Genomic DNA, 15,158 nt, shown 5'->3' with positions numbered 1-15,158 from the left:
ATGATGCCCTGCCTTCTTTCATGTAAGGTGGAATTAAAATTGTTGACTGACTTGGTCTCTGTTCAATTCTGCCCACTGTGAAACTGAGGGAAGTGGTGTTTTTGTTTTGCTTCATGTCGTTTTTGTTTTTGTTTTTGTTGTTTTTGTTTTTTGGTAATGCATTTTGCAAGGTTACTGTTATCAGCATAAATCCCAAGGGTTATATTTATTATTTCTTCTTTGCTCCTCTTGCTTTTCTGAGAAGCTGGGCCAGTCTTCACCACTTGTCTCTTGGTAAAAGACACCAACAGTAGGATTGAAAGGCTTTCCATTGGTGAAACTGGAACTGGCCTAAAGAGGAACAGAAAGCCTGGATTTTAGCTTATTCCTTGCATTACTGTCCTAATGTTGAACATTATTCAATTCCACTTTCCAAAGTTCTCATTGCATGCCTACTGTGTGCCAGAACCTGTGTTGAGTGCAACAAATCTACAATTTAGCAAAGAGTGTCATGTTTATGGGGAAATACCTAGAAGATTAATCTGGATGCAATATGCAAGACCTTAGATACGATGAGAGAATAAGCTTGAGGGGAGAAGTGGACTGGAACAGCAGAAATTACAAAGTCAAATTCAGAAAGAAGAAATCCTGCTGGGGCATTTAAAATTAGCAAATCTGAAATCTTAGTGTTCGAAAGTGAAGAGACTTTGGGGGGAACATCTAGTGGAACCTATTTGTTATGCCAAGGAGGTGGCCAAGTCTTAATTCTGCCACCAGTTTCTGGGCAACATCAGGCAAGCTGTTCTACCTCCACCTCTCTTGCATTGCCTCAAGTTCCTTAAGAAAAAGGGAAGAGCCCATGTGACAATGAATGAAGGAATCATCAATTGTCAGATATGAACACGGCATATGAATATGATGTTCCCCTAGTACCATTTGGAAAATACAAGGAACGAGAGTAAAAGTGTGCACCTATGGAGCCTGGAAATTGGGTCTCCTCATATATCAACAGATTGAAGGTCTGGTATGTGCTAAACTACACTGAGTACAGAAGAGAAAAAGATGAGTAAAATATAGCTCCTGTTCTGAGAAAATTCATAATTACTCAATGTATTCATGCTCCCTTTTCTCCAGAATAATCAACTCCAAGATCCCTTTTTTAACTAAGCTTCTTTCTTCCACTCCTCCCACTATACCTGCTCTCTGATTCCGACCACCTCCTCCATCCACATGCCAGTTTACTCAGCCTCTTGACTTATCTCACCTCCATATCTGCCTTGGATTCCATGGCCAATATGCCAGCTATACTCTCACCAACTCCTTCAAATCCCCAGTGCCCTTGCTCTTTGATCTCTCTACCCTGCCACTTTCCAGTTTTGGCCCAACCCATGCTTTCTTCCATTCTTTGAATAAATACTCAGTAAGTTATCTACCAGGCCCAGTTACTTTTCTATATACTGAGGATACTCAGTGAGGAACAAAATTTCTCCTGGGACTTATGCTCTAGGGGCAGTAGAAAATTTTCATAAAAAGAATAAACATATTGTAAAAAGCAAACATGTAACATGTCATGTAGTGATGGAGGCTTGTGAAAAAATAAAATGAGATAATAACAATAGTGGTCAGAGAAAGAGTCTTTGACCTGAGTGAAATAAGAGTAAGCCAGGAGAATATCTTGGATAAGAAAGTTTCAGGAAAAGGCTTTGAGGTAGGAAATGTGGTTGGTGTGTTCAAGGGACAGCATGACTAGCGTGAGTAAATGAGCCGACTAAGAGGAAGAGTGGTAGGAAATGGAAGCCAGGGCCAGCTCAGCTAGGGCCTTAGGGGCCACATTGGGTTTCTATTCTGAATGTGAAGGGAAGCCTTTGGAGAGAGAGGAGAATATTTGAATGGGAGAATGACATAATCACTAAAAAAAGAGCAGAGAACCAGCCAAGTGCTGTCGCAGGAACCCTGGGACAAAGCATTGGTGGCTTATATTGGGTGGGTGGCAGTCACTAGAAATGGTAAGTGCTCAGGTGCAGGACAGATTCCTAGGTAGAACTGACAGGATTCACTGATATACCAGATATGATTCATAAGGAAATGATGATAAGATAGACTCGGGAATGACTCCAAGGTGAAGAGAGTTGTCATTTTATGAGATGGGAAATTATGAGAGAAAGACTAGGTTGGTGGACAGTGAAGAGAAAATCAAAAGTTGTTTCTTTTACATATTTGAGATGTCTGTTATATATCTAAGTAGAGATATAAAGTGGGAAGTTTGAGAGACAACATAAATATGAGGTTATCGACAATCATGTTTAAAGCCAAGATGCTGGGTGAAATCATCTAAAGAGTGGGAGAAAATGGAGAAGAGATCCAAGGACTGAGCCCCAGGGATATCCTGACATCTAGAGGTCTAGAGGGGTAGGAGAATTCATTAAGGAGACTGAAACAAGGTAGACAGAGGGGTAGAAGTTACACCAGATGTATACGATGATCTGGAAGTAAAGAAGCATATCAGAAAGGAGGCCTTTGGTTTTCTCCACACCTGCCTGGCAGCCAGTAAGGTCATGTATGAATGGAACCTCCTCACCCATGTTCATGTTTTCTTGCCCCAAGTGAGCTTAAGGCCCTGTGTTCTCCCCTTAGTCTTCACTGGGTAGTTTTCTTGACTAGGTCCTACAGTATTGCTTCTACTTTCCCCATCCTCGACCCCTTCACATCCCAAAGACAGCCTATTCTTTCATTAAAAAAGAGGGAAATAACCCGCTTTCCCTCACTTCTTTCTCTTTTCTGTCAGAGAAGCGGAGTGGTACTCTCCTAGTTCCTTCTCTGGGCCTTTCCACATTAGCCACCTTGAGCCTCAGTATCCCGGTCTCCCAGTTACCAAAACCCTGGACAGATCACCAACTGCTCGCCCCGGCCTCATCCAGTTGACCAGTCCCAGCGTTGGAAACAAATGCTGCTTTACCCTTAATGTGGACAGTCTCCCATCTCCCTCTCTCTAAATTTACCTTCTACCAGCAGCATCCTTATAAAACTCAGATCTGGTGGTCATGGTGTTCTCCTGTTCAAAAACCTTCAGAGACTCCTTCAAAAGAAAAGTCCACATTTAGTACAAGGCATTCAAGTAAGGCCTTACTGTAGTCTGACTCCCCAGTCCTCCCTCCCAGCCTCATCTCATGCTATAAACAAATGTCCCATTACATAAAAGAAACATAACTCCAAACAACCATGTACTTTCTTAACCACAGTCCAAGTTAATCCTTATGCCTAGATTTTAGCATGAAGCCTTCAAGATGCCAGCTCAAACATCATCACCTTTGATGTTTTCCAGATCATCTCCTTCTCAAAAAGGCTCAGAGTTCTGAGGTCCTGAAAAAGGGCATGGTGGCTTTCAAATATAGTAAACTTTCCTCATTACGCAATTACATATTCTCATATATAATTGAAACGAATTACCCGTAACTACAAAGGGCTTTAGCATGTTTTTAAGCTCACAGATTTACCTGGTAAGAATCCAAAGTCGTTCACACCTGAACTGGTATCTACTTTCCTGTGGTTCTCTCAGGCAAATCCTATTCTGGTTCTACAACCTGCCCTAGGCTTCTCATATTTCTACAACTAACTGTCACACACACACACACACACACACACACACACACACACACACACACTAAAAATAACTAAAACCCAGCTTTTTCTCCAAAACATGTAGTTCTCAGGAGTTTCAAAATTGTGGTAGGAGTTTTAATAAAAGTCAAAGAGGCACAGAAAGGAGAAACTGAAAGGAAATAATTAAGGAAATAATAAAATAGCTAAGAATGTATCTTTAAATTGGAAGAGCCCATCAAGTACTCAGCAGAAAAAAAATTCTAAAATACACACACTATAGGTATATACTATTGACACTTCTCAATCTTAGAAATGATGAGAAAACTTCAAAAGCTATCAGGGTTAAAAAAATTATATATGGCTTTTCACAAAGAAATAAGAATAAGAAAGACATAGGACCTAATCAGTAATTCTGGATGCTAAAGGGCAATAGAGCAATGACCTCAAGAATTGGAGAGAAAATGGCTGGGTATAGAATTCTAGGTGCAAAACATAAAATCAAATGTGAAAAAAATCAGTTGTGTACATCTGGTCCTGTGAAAACATGCCAAGATGGGATTATGCGTGGAAGAAATGTATTAGGGCAAACACCTGTGAAAGGTAAGCGAGCCTGAGAGGTTGGGCCAGCTGTCAGAGCTCAATGCTAATCTAATTCTAGGTAAAGGAAAGAAGAAAAAAAGAGAGGGTGGGTGGGTGGAAATGTTTTAGACTACAGTGCAATTTTAGAAGAGTTCAAAAAGGCTTTCAGGAAGTGCTCGAGCCCAAACGCAGTCACTGGTCTCCCTGCTCATCATTGGCTCTGAGCAGCCACAGCATGAACTCACTGATGGGTCTCAGAGGCAGCAGTGGAGGCTGTGGGTCAATTACACTCTCTGCAGTCAGACATCCAAGGGGGGGCAGGCCCATGGCAGCGCAGATGTGTTCTGATGTTCAAGGATTCAGAAAGTTTGCCACCCACTAACCTTGTGTGTTAAATATGAAGGTTGTACTTTAGAAAAAGGAATTCAATATATATATATATATATATGTATATATATATATATATTGCAGTGAAATATGAGAAATATTAGGAGATGATTGCATTCCAGAACCAACAAAGGAAGCTGAATAATTACATAAAGAAAGCCCGAGTAACCTCAATGCCTGACCCAGTCCCCTTTAAATGGCACAGATGATAAAGCATTGTACTTCCTTCCATTAAGGATTTAATCATAGAGCTCGGGATTCTGCTGCAAATAAAAGCCAAATGATCATAATCTCATAAGTAAATTGATTTGGTTTCAGTTTTCAAAATCAATCTGAAGCAGAGCACAGAAGAGTAATTTTAGTTAAAGGACAGAACAAAAATATAATCCTTGACAAAGCAAAAAGGATAACACAACAGTGTCAGAAAAGGGAAGGGGAGAAGGGAGATGGAATGAATTGTAATTTATCACCCTTTGTAACATAGGTATGTCTAAATGTGAGCAGTCAAGAATATTTTATTAATGTGATATATAGAAACTGGCAGAAGTAAAGTCAGAAATTTAAGTGGTTTTCCTTGAGAAATAAAGTTAGAGAGGGAGATTTTAATTTGTTTTGTAGTATTCAAGATTGCTTAAGAAAAGTGTATAGATTTATTTTTATTTTTATATTTTATGTATTTAAAAGGTCCTCTAGAGATTAAAAACAAAAATCTAAATCTTGTTTTGGGAAAAAAAAACGAAGTAACTAAGTAACTGAGTAACTAAGGGAACCTTTAGTTACTCAAACATAAAACAAGAACTTATCTATCAATTTTAGGGAAAAAAGTTGAATTTACTCTTAACCTGAGTCCAGACATTTCAGGCTGAGTCAGACAGAGATGGTAAGTGGTCTGTTTAGATTTGTCAGTTGGGTTTAACTTTAGCTAGACTATATCTTTAGTGCAATTGAGGGAGATGTTTATAAATAAGTTTATCTGCCTTTGACTTGTATGTTCTTGAAAGGTTTGTTTCTGATTTCCTGTAGACAATTCTTGGAACATGCACACAAAAAATAGCATAAAGGATCAGAAGACATGTCTTTTCACTGCTTGTGGAATAGAAAGAGCAAAATAAATGAGCAAACAAAACAGAAACAGACTCAATGATACAGAGAACAAACTGATGGTTGCTAGATGGGAGGAGGGGTTAAGGGGCTGGGTGAAAAAGGTGAAGGGATTAAGAAATACAAATTGTAGTTACAAAATAGTCACAGGAATGTAAAGTACAACACAGGCAATATAGCCAATAATATTATAATAACTATGTATAGTGCCAGGTAGGCACTAAACTAATTGGGGGGATTACTTCATAAATTATATAAATGTCTAACCACTATGCTGTATACCTAAAACTAATATAAAATAATATTGACTGTCAACTCTAATTGAAAAAATATATATATTTATGTATATGAAGGTGTATCTTTATCTCATGCTATTAGCAAATCCTAAAAAGATAATCACACACGAAAGCCAAAGTTCATCTGAGGCCCCAAGTCCAATGTTATTACAGAAAAAAAGAAAACTTTAGAGAAAGAATTTTCCAATATTTTGATTGCTTTGTCTGTGGAATAGGGGGATGACCAAACTATGTGTTTGTCTTTAGTTTTCAGAAGTTTGACTATGTATGACTTTTGATGTATCCTATTTTAAATTTGTTTTTGAATCTGTAGTCTTTTGCCAAATTTGGGAAGTTTTCAGCCATTGCTTCTTCCAGTATGTTTTCAGCTTCACTCTCTTTCTTCTCTCCCTTTGGGACACCAATGATATAAATGTTAAATCTAGTCCCACAAGTACCTGAGGTTCTGTTAATTATTGTAAGTCTATTTTCTGTTGTTCAGACTGCATAATTTCTAATATCCTACCTTAAAGTTCACTGTTTTTCCTGTGTCTTCTCCATTTTGCTGTTGAGCCCATTTCTTGAATTTTTATTTAACTTACTGTATTTTTTAGGTCTAAAATTTCCATTTATTTCTTTGTTGAGATTATTTTTTCATTTGTTTCAAACATGTTCATAATCACTCCTTTTTTTGCTTTTTTTCACTTTTTATTGTGGTAAAATAAATATAAGAAAATTTGCCATCTTAACCATTTTAAGTGTACAATTGAGTGATATTAAGTATATTTATATTGTTATACAATCATCATTACCAATCATCTCCAGAACTGTTTTTTATCTTGCAAAACTGAAACTCTATATCCATTAAACAATGGCTCCTCAATTTCCTCTTCCCCAGCTCTTGGCAACCACCATTCTACTTTCTGTCTCTATAATTTTCGACTACTCTAGATACTTCATGTAAGTGGAATCATACAGTGTTTGTGTATGTATAAATGTGTGTGACTTATTTATGTAACATAATGTCCTCAAGTTTCATCTATGTTGTAGCATGTGCTACAATTCCCTTCCTTTTTAAGACTGAACAATATTCCATTGTATGTATATACCACATTTTGCTTATCTATTCATCAGTTGTTAGGCACTGGATTGCTTTTACCTCTTTGCTATTATGAAGAACGCTACTATGAACATGGGTGTACATATATCTCTTTGAGACCCTATATTAAATTCTTTGGAGTATATACTCAGAAGTAGTATTGTTAGATCATATGATAATTCTATTTTTAATTTTTTGAAGAACCACTATAATGTTTTTCATAATAGAGGTATCATTTTATGTTCTCACCAACCGTGCACAAGGATTCCATTTTTTCCACATCTTCACAAACACTTATTAATTTTTGTGTTGTTATTGTTTGATAGTAGCCATCCCAATATGTGTGAGGTGATACCTCATTGTGGTCTTTTTCTTTTAATTTATTGGGTTGACATTGGTTAATAAAATTATATAGGTTTCGAGTGTACAAGTCTATAATACATCATCATTGTGTGTTCACCACCCAAAGTTTAATTTATTTTCATCACCATATTTTGATCTCCTTTACCTTTATCTACCTCCTCCTGCCTCCAGTCCCCTCTTCCCTCTGATAATGGCTAAACTATTGTCCATGTCCACAAGTCTCTGTTCGTTTGTCTTTTTCATTTGTTGCTTTCAGATCTATATCCCACATGTAAGTGAAATCATATGATTTTTAACTTTTTCTATCTGACTTGTTTAGCATAATCTCAAGATCCATCCATGCTGTTGCAAATAGCAGTATTTCATCTTTTCTTATGATTGAGTACTATTCCATTGTATATATGTACCACATCTTCTTTATCCAATCATTTATCAATGATTTCAGTTGTTTCCATGGCTTGTTTGGCCACTATAAATAATGCTGCTAAAAACAGGGGGCAGGAGGTGCATATAGCTTTAAAAATAAATGTTTTCAAATTTGGGAGGTAAATACCTGGGAGAGGGATTGCTGGGTTATATGGTAATTCTAGTCTTAATTTTTTTGAAGAAACTCCATACTGTTTCCCATAGCGTACAGACATATCAATTTACATTCCCACCAGCAGTGTATAAGGGTTGTTTTTCCTCACAACCTCTCCAATGCTTGTCATTACTTGTCCTATTGATGATAGCCATTATAACATGTGTGAGGTGGTATCTCATTGTGTTCTTAATTTGTATTTCTCTAATGACTAGTGATGATGAGCATCTTTTCATGTGCTTATTGACTATTCATTTATCTTCTAGAGAGAAATGTCTATTCAAGCCCTTTGCCTATTTCTGAACTGGGTTGTTTGTTTTTTGTGGATTCATTTTTATGATGACTACTTTAAATTGTCAGATAATTCTAACATCTATCATTAGCATTACATCTACTGATGGTTTTGTTTTTGGTTTTTGTTTTGTTTTGTTTCATTTAGTTTGAGATCTTGGTTCTTGATACGATGAATGTTTTTTTGTTTGTTTTGGTTTTTTTTTTCTTTTTTTTTTTTGATTAAAATTTGATGCTGCTCTAGTAGAAGAGAAGTGCTACCTTGTAACTGCCAGGTGGGGGTAGAAGTCCAGCTTTCCCATTAGGCCTCCATTAACATCTGAAAGAAAGGTCTCCGTTTTACTGCTGGGCAAAGGTAGAAGTTCTAGCTCCCCAGTAGGTTTTGCTGGTTGGGAGGGGTAGGAGCGCTTCATGAGTGTACTCCAAATGACCTCCCCTGACACCACGAGGTTGGAGGGTGGCCTCATTACCACTGGGTGGTCATGAAGCCCCAATTCTTTGATAGACTTCCTATGACACCAGCAAGGTAGGGGGTGGGGTGTTGAGGACTCCTTACAGCCTTGCCAAGGCTCCTATCTGGGCATCTGTAGGCATGGATGGGATGAGACCACAGTGTTTCCTGCGGCTAGAAAGGAATGGTAGCGTTGAGATTTTTTTGTTGTTGTCTGTACCCATTGGCTTATTGGTTTATGGGCTCTTTAGCTTTAAGTCTGGGATATACAAGGCAAAAAGAAAACCCAGGAAACTCATTGCCCTGTTGCTCTTTGTGTCCTGAGGTCCTAGCTGATTGCCTTCTTCTCTCCACCTTTCAGATTCTTAAGTTCGTTTTATATTTAATGTCCAGGGGTTTTAGTTATACTTTCAATAAGAAATAGAGAAAATTGCATTTACTTCATTAATTCCATCAGAAGTCTAAGCTACTGATTCATTTTTTAAATGGTTATAAGCCTATTCAGACTTTCTATTTTTATTTCAGTTGGTTTTAGTAAATTGTGTTTTTTCCAGGACACTGCCTACTTTATGTCTTCAAATTTATTGGCATAAAATTCTCATAGCAATTCTTTTATTTTGAAGTTCTCTGATAAATCTATAGTTACATCTTCTTTTCTGTTTATCATTTTGGTCATTTATTCCTCTCTCCTTTCCTCTCCCTCTCCCCTTATAACAAGCAAATTTTTACTTCTTTAAAATAACTTTTTCTCTTCTCTTTCTCCTTGATTCAAATTGGCCTTGGGCTCACTTTCTTTTCTTATCCTTCTGCATACTGCACTGCCACTTTCTTAATCATTAAGCTCTTAGGTCAGCATCAAACAGTCTTAGTAACAGAGCCTCAGGTCTGTTGACCATAGAAACAGAGTTTTGGTCACACCCATGAGGGCAGGTGGCCCTACCGGCATCCCCTTGAAAACAGACAGAATAACACCATGACTGATATCAGGACCTGATGCAATGATCAAATGCCTTTTACCCTAGCCCTGACCAATCAATAGAGCCCATGACCCCAAGTCCCTTAGCTACTAATGAGTTTTCTCCTGTATAACCTCACTCCTAGAGGCCATCAGAGAGCCAGGTCTTTGAGTGCTAAGCTCACCTGTGTCTCTGGGCTTGGTACCATTTCCTTAAATAAATCTCTACTTTCTTTGCTGCAAACTCCTGACAGGGTCTCTTTTGGGTTTGACGCATGCAGGCAAAATGAACCTCTTGAGTTCGATAACACCCTTCCTTCCTTCCCACCCGTCCCCACTCAACTCTCCCTCAGGCTTGGCAATAGTGTGCGTGCAGTCATCTTTTCAGAAGATCAGGTTTTCGGTTTGACGATGCTATCCTATATCTTTTCTGTTCACAAACGAATTAGTTATTGCTGCAATAATACTACTACATAACAACCCAAAATTTAGCATTTAAACAACAAGCATTTATTTCTTACTAAATGATGTGTAAGTCAGCTGCACTCAGCTGGGCTAAGCTGACATCGAAGTTTCAGACTCCAAGTTACAGGTTGTATTCAGGTCTTATCCTCTTTAGACCCAGTAGCCACCTGAGGCATGTTCTCATGGTTACTAGCAGGTATGCAAGAGACCAAACTAAATTACACACACATATTCAAGTCTCCTGTTCCTATCAAATTTACTCACATTCCACTGGCTAAAGCAAGTTGATGGTGAAGCCTCGTTTCAATGGGGTAAGAAAGTATATTCTGCCTGATAACTTTGCAGTACCTTCTTATTGTAGGTATAGGGTATGGATGTATAATCCTGCTATAGGAGGGTAAAGTACTGAGACCAATAATCCAATCTACCACAATTAATTGCTAACCTTATCTTTTTTATCCTCCAAATAATTATTTTGGACTCTGTACTCTTTATACATTTCTTGAGTTAGATGATTAACTCATAAATTTTCAGACTTCTTTGAGCATATGAGCATATGAGGGTGTAAATTTCTCTAAATACACTTTAGCTGCACCCCATGAGTTTTGATATTTAAATTTTTATTATTGTTCAGTTGAAATATTTTCTAATGTCCCTTACAATATTGCCTTTGACCCCAAAACTACTTAACAGTGTAGTTTTTAAATTTCCAAGTATATTTTATATTTTTGTTATTGCTTTTTCTAACTTAATGGTAGTGTAGTCAGATAATGTATTCTGTATGCTACTAATATTTTTAGAGTTTGTGAAGACTTGTTTTGTGGCCTAATACATGGCTAATTTTCATAAATGGTCCATTCGTATTTGAGTAAAATTTATATTTCTTAATTTAGGGTATAGCATTCATGTTATCAATAGCTTCTAAACATGTATTAATTTTTTATTTGCTTGATCTGTCAAAACTAAAATATTTTTTTAAATCCTCTCCTATTGTAGACTTAACATATTTCCTTGCAGTTCTCTCAAGTGTTTTCATTGTATATTTTGAGGCTATGTTTTAGGTATATAAAGTTTAGAAACCATATCTTCCTTATGAATTGAAGTTTTATGATTATGGAGTAACCCTCCTTAAAGCAAAAAAAAAAAAAAACATTTCAAGTCTTTGTCTCACTTTGAGATAGCTATACCAGCTTTGTTCTGGTTAATATTTGCCTGGTGTTATCTTTTTCCATTCTTTCATGAGTTGCCTTTCTATTATTTTATGTTTGTTTGGTTTATTTGCTTTGTTTAGCTCTCTTGTTTCACATTTTGATGTAATAGAATCCACACATGTTTTCAACTTTTCATAAACTATAAAACAAACAGAAAGAGGTGTATGAAAGGAATTTCTACACAGACATCTAGGCTAGATAAGCTGTGGCACGCATTCAGAGCACATAATGAAAATAAGTTTAAAAATAACTTAGTCATTTAGGAGAAACCAAAATTGCTTAGAAATGTCATGGTGTGTGCAGTGAATAGTTGAAATCTAGTGACAATTTGTTCATATAACTATTTTTCAAATGCCTTCCAGTAAGAAAAGACCAATATCCCTTGTTAGAAACTCCTTTCCATTAACCTTTAATGCTCCATGATTTAAAATTAAACTTAAGTTTTTTATTCCCTCGAAGCTAACATTGTTTGAAGAATTTAATAAAAGTTTCAAGAAAATTTAAAACCTTTTTAAAGGGGAAGAGATTGGATAGCCTATTTTTGCAATGGTTGAAGATTAATCCTGAAATTCAACAACAATTTAGAATAAGCTATACGTTTAGCAAAACAATGATTTTCTTATAAATAGAGAAATAAAAAATGAGAACAAAATGCTTTATTTCAAAACTTTCAAAATATCATATCTAAGAAATATACACCCCTGCTGCTGCTCCAAGTTGGGACAATTTCAGTTTATGGCTCGGTGATCAGTCTGTATTTCTTTCCATTCTGAAATAACTTCTGGAAATCAGAAGGCTTGTTGAGTTTCATGAATTTCTTAGAGGAGTCCTTTACAGACTTGGAAATATCCTTGATGAAGGACTTATCACTTGCTATGTACATTAAGAAATGGTCAATGGCTTTGTACAGAATATAAATATATTCTTTTGTGGTGGTACAGTTTCTTTGCTATATGAAACAGGTCCCACAGGAAAAAGAGAACTCACATGCCATTTGGCATGGGTTGCAGAATAATCCACAGCAGATTCTAACGAGGCCCCAGAACTTTCAGCATGTAAGACTTTGGATGTCATGTTAGTATCACAGTGACCAAAGCAGAGAGAATATGGAAACTGAAAGGAGGTCAGACACTTTGGGTCCACAGACAAACCAGGGCTTAACAATGAGGTGTGTATATTTGCTCCAGGACAAAATGCAATGCTTGATGTCAATGTGTCTGTTAACCTCAAATATCGGAGAACAGACCAGTTTCTGTGCACTGGTAATTCCCACGGGATCCACTTTCAGTAAAAACTCCCCTGGAAAGAAGCCTGTGGGTCACTTGTTTCATTGTGTTTATTTTAAATATGCGATGTTTACAGTAAGATTGGATTTCATCAAATTCTAAATAAAATGATCTATGGGCAATTTTTATCCTGCCATTCTTCAGCCTTAGTGAAGCTTCCTTCCAGTTTCCCATCAGATTCACTTTCAGAACTATTCTCAGAACTGGTGTCCTCTCCTGACTTAGAGTCCTTTGAAGTATCTAGGTTAGGGCAAGGGTAGTCTTTTTCTTCTGTAATTATCATCAGTTGGATTTTTGTTATTTAACTGATCGGTGGCAGCCTCTGACAGCATTCTGGGGACAAGAAATAGCGGCATAGTGTCTGCAAACTGTTCGGAGTTGACTTTCTTCTTTGCCATTTTGGTGACATTTTGGGGTCATGATCCCCAGGCAGGTGAAACCCTAGGGACATGTCTCAGATTTCTGAGGTTGTCATGAACGTCTATATGCATATTGTATTGCTATCAAGTTCATATAACTTGTCACACATGTATCATAATGTCTTCATTTAGAAAATAGAACCTACGAAGTCCCTTGCCATCACTATTTCCCTCTGAATTTTAAATGCCAATATATTATTCTTATCCTTATTCATTAGCTTTTTCTCTCTAGCTCACCATATCTTGCTTGCTGTCTCTTGTGTATATTCACACTTTCCCGTTGCCCCAACACTGCCTTCTCCGAGTTCATGTGAACATTCAGTCCCTGAGCCGATGCCATTTATCCTAATCTATTAGCTCCCTTCCAAATTCTCTTCTTCCCCCATCTATCACTTAAAGCACTCTATTACCCTCAACTCAAATCTTGCTCAGTTCTCCCTACATGTACCTGACAAACCTCCAACTTTTGACCAATTCCATTGTTCACTTTCTCTCCTCCTCTCACCAGCCTATTCTGGACTGCTACAGACAATCATAAAACCACAAGGCATGAAGCCACCACAAATTCCTCTGCTCCTCATTCATCAGAACCCCTCTCCAGCAAGGGCATACCTTAACAAATCTTTCAACAATTGCTTCTCACATTTTCCTTAGGAGTGAACTACGGTAGACATTGTTGGTTGACTTCCTAGCATCTGTTCTCCCCCTTTCCTTTCAAAGGCACCCAGATTTTCCTTGGAAGAAGTGCCCATTTCCCATTATCAATGATGTAGTTTGGGTGGGTTTGACCTCATTCTCATCTCCAGCAGTAGGCCTGGATGGGCTTAATCTAATTGGCTCTCCTGTATCCCTAGCCACAGAGATTTATTTGTTCATCACCAATAAGCACACTACCTATTTGGGCCAATGAGACACCAGCAGACAGTTGTAAGGCCTTCTGGGAAATAAGGTTTCTCTCTCTTCCGCAGGATCCCTTCGGGAGACCTTCTCCTTCTGGGGGTTGCCGCATGAATATGGTGTCTATAACCGCTGAAACATGAGGAGCAGGGTAGACAAGAGAAAAGCAGGAGACAAATGGAATCCTGAACCTCTGGGCCAAACTATGCCTACACTCAGGTCTGCCTTTAGATTGCCAAGTTACATCAGTCGGTAAATTTTCTTTTTTCAAAAAGCCAGCTTGTGTTGAGCTTTCCATTCTTGCATCCTAACTCATTCTTCATTCCAAAAGTTTACAGCTGCCCTCAAATCCCCCATTTTACTCCAAGCCCAGCAAATGATCTTGCCTTCTGGTTCAAGAGGGAGACAGGGGCCAGCTAGCAGGAATGCCGTCACCTTTTTCTCCTGGCACCTGCAAGTGATTCTGATTCAGAACATATCTTCCTCTTTCCTTCTAGTCTTTCCCCTGCATCTCCTCAGGAACTCAGCTTCTCCTGTATCTTTTTTCCCACTAGTTCTTTTCATTCGCTCTCATTCTGGTTAGAGGGCTTCTCAATGTAAAAACAGTCATAACATTTCTCAACTCCACCTCCTCATGTTTCTGCCTTTCTTTTATCCTTCTCTGCCAAATTTCTTATGGGGGGTGGGGGAGTGTACTACCACAAATAATTCAGTTGGAGGCATGCTTTAATGAAGATCTATGAACATTCAAGAGTTTCTACTTAGTAAGCAGATTTGCAAGGGGAAGGGGGGGGGGGTTCAACACAGAAACCTAGACATGAGACATAGATTGGGGCACCAGCAGCATTTGTTATAATGGAAACCACCGAAGTTTGTGGGATCTCCCAGTAAGTATGAGGAATGAGAATAGAAGAAGACTAAAGTGGAGTTTTGGGGGATGTGGATGCTTAAGGGGAAAGTGGCAGAAAAAGGGCATGTTTGAATAAGACCCATGATGAAAAAGCTCAATGGTAAGAGAAAAATAAGAGGAAAGGCTGTCCCAGAAGCCAAGAGAGGAGTGTGCTCCAAGGAGGAAATGGTCAGTCAACTGCTCCTGAGAGGTTAAGTGATAGGACAGAATCACTGGGATTGGTAGTATCTGGAGTTCCAAAGTGGCAGGGACAGAGTCGCTTTCAGTGGGGAGGGAGAGTAAATGAGAGGTAAGCAAGAGGAAGAGAGCA

The sequence above is a fragment of the Pteropus vampyrus genome, unplaced genomic scaffold (assembly GCF_000151845.1).
Source record: "Pteropus vampyrus isolate Shadow unplaced genomic scaffold, Pvam_2.0 Scaffold18, whole genome shotgun sequence".
NCBI classification, from domain to species: domain Eukaryota; kingdom Metazoa; phylum Chordata; class Mammalia; order Chiroptera; family Pteropodidae; genus Pteropus; species Pteropus vampyrus.
The sequence above is the reverse complement of the archived record's forward strand: the minus strand, read 5'-3'. Positions refer to the sequence as shown.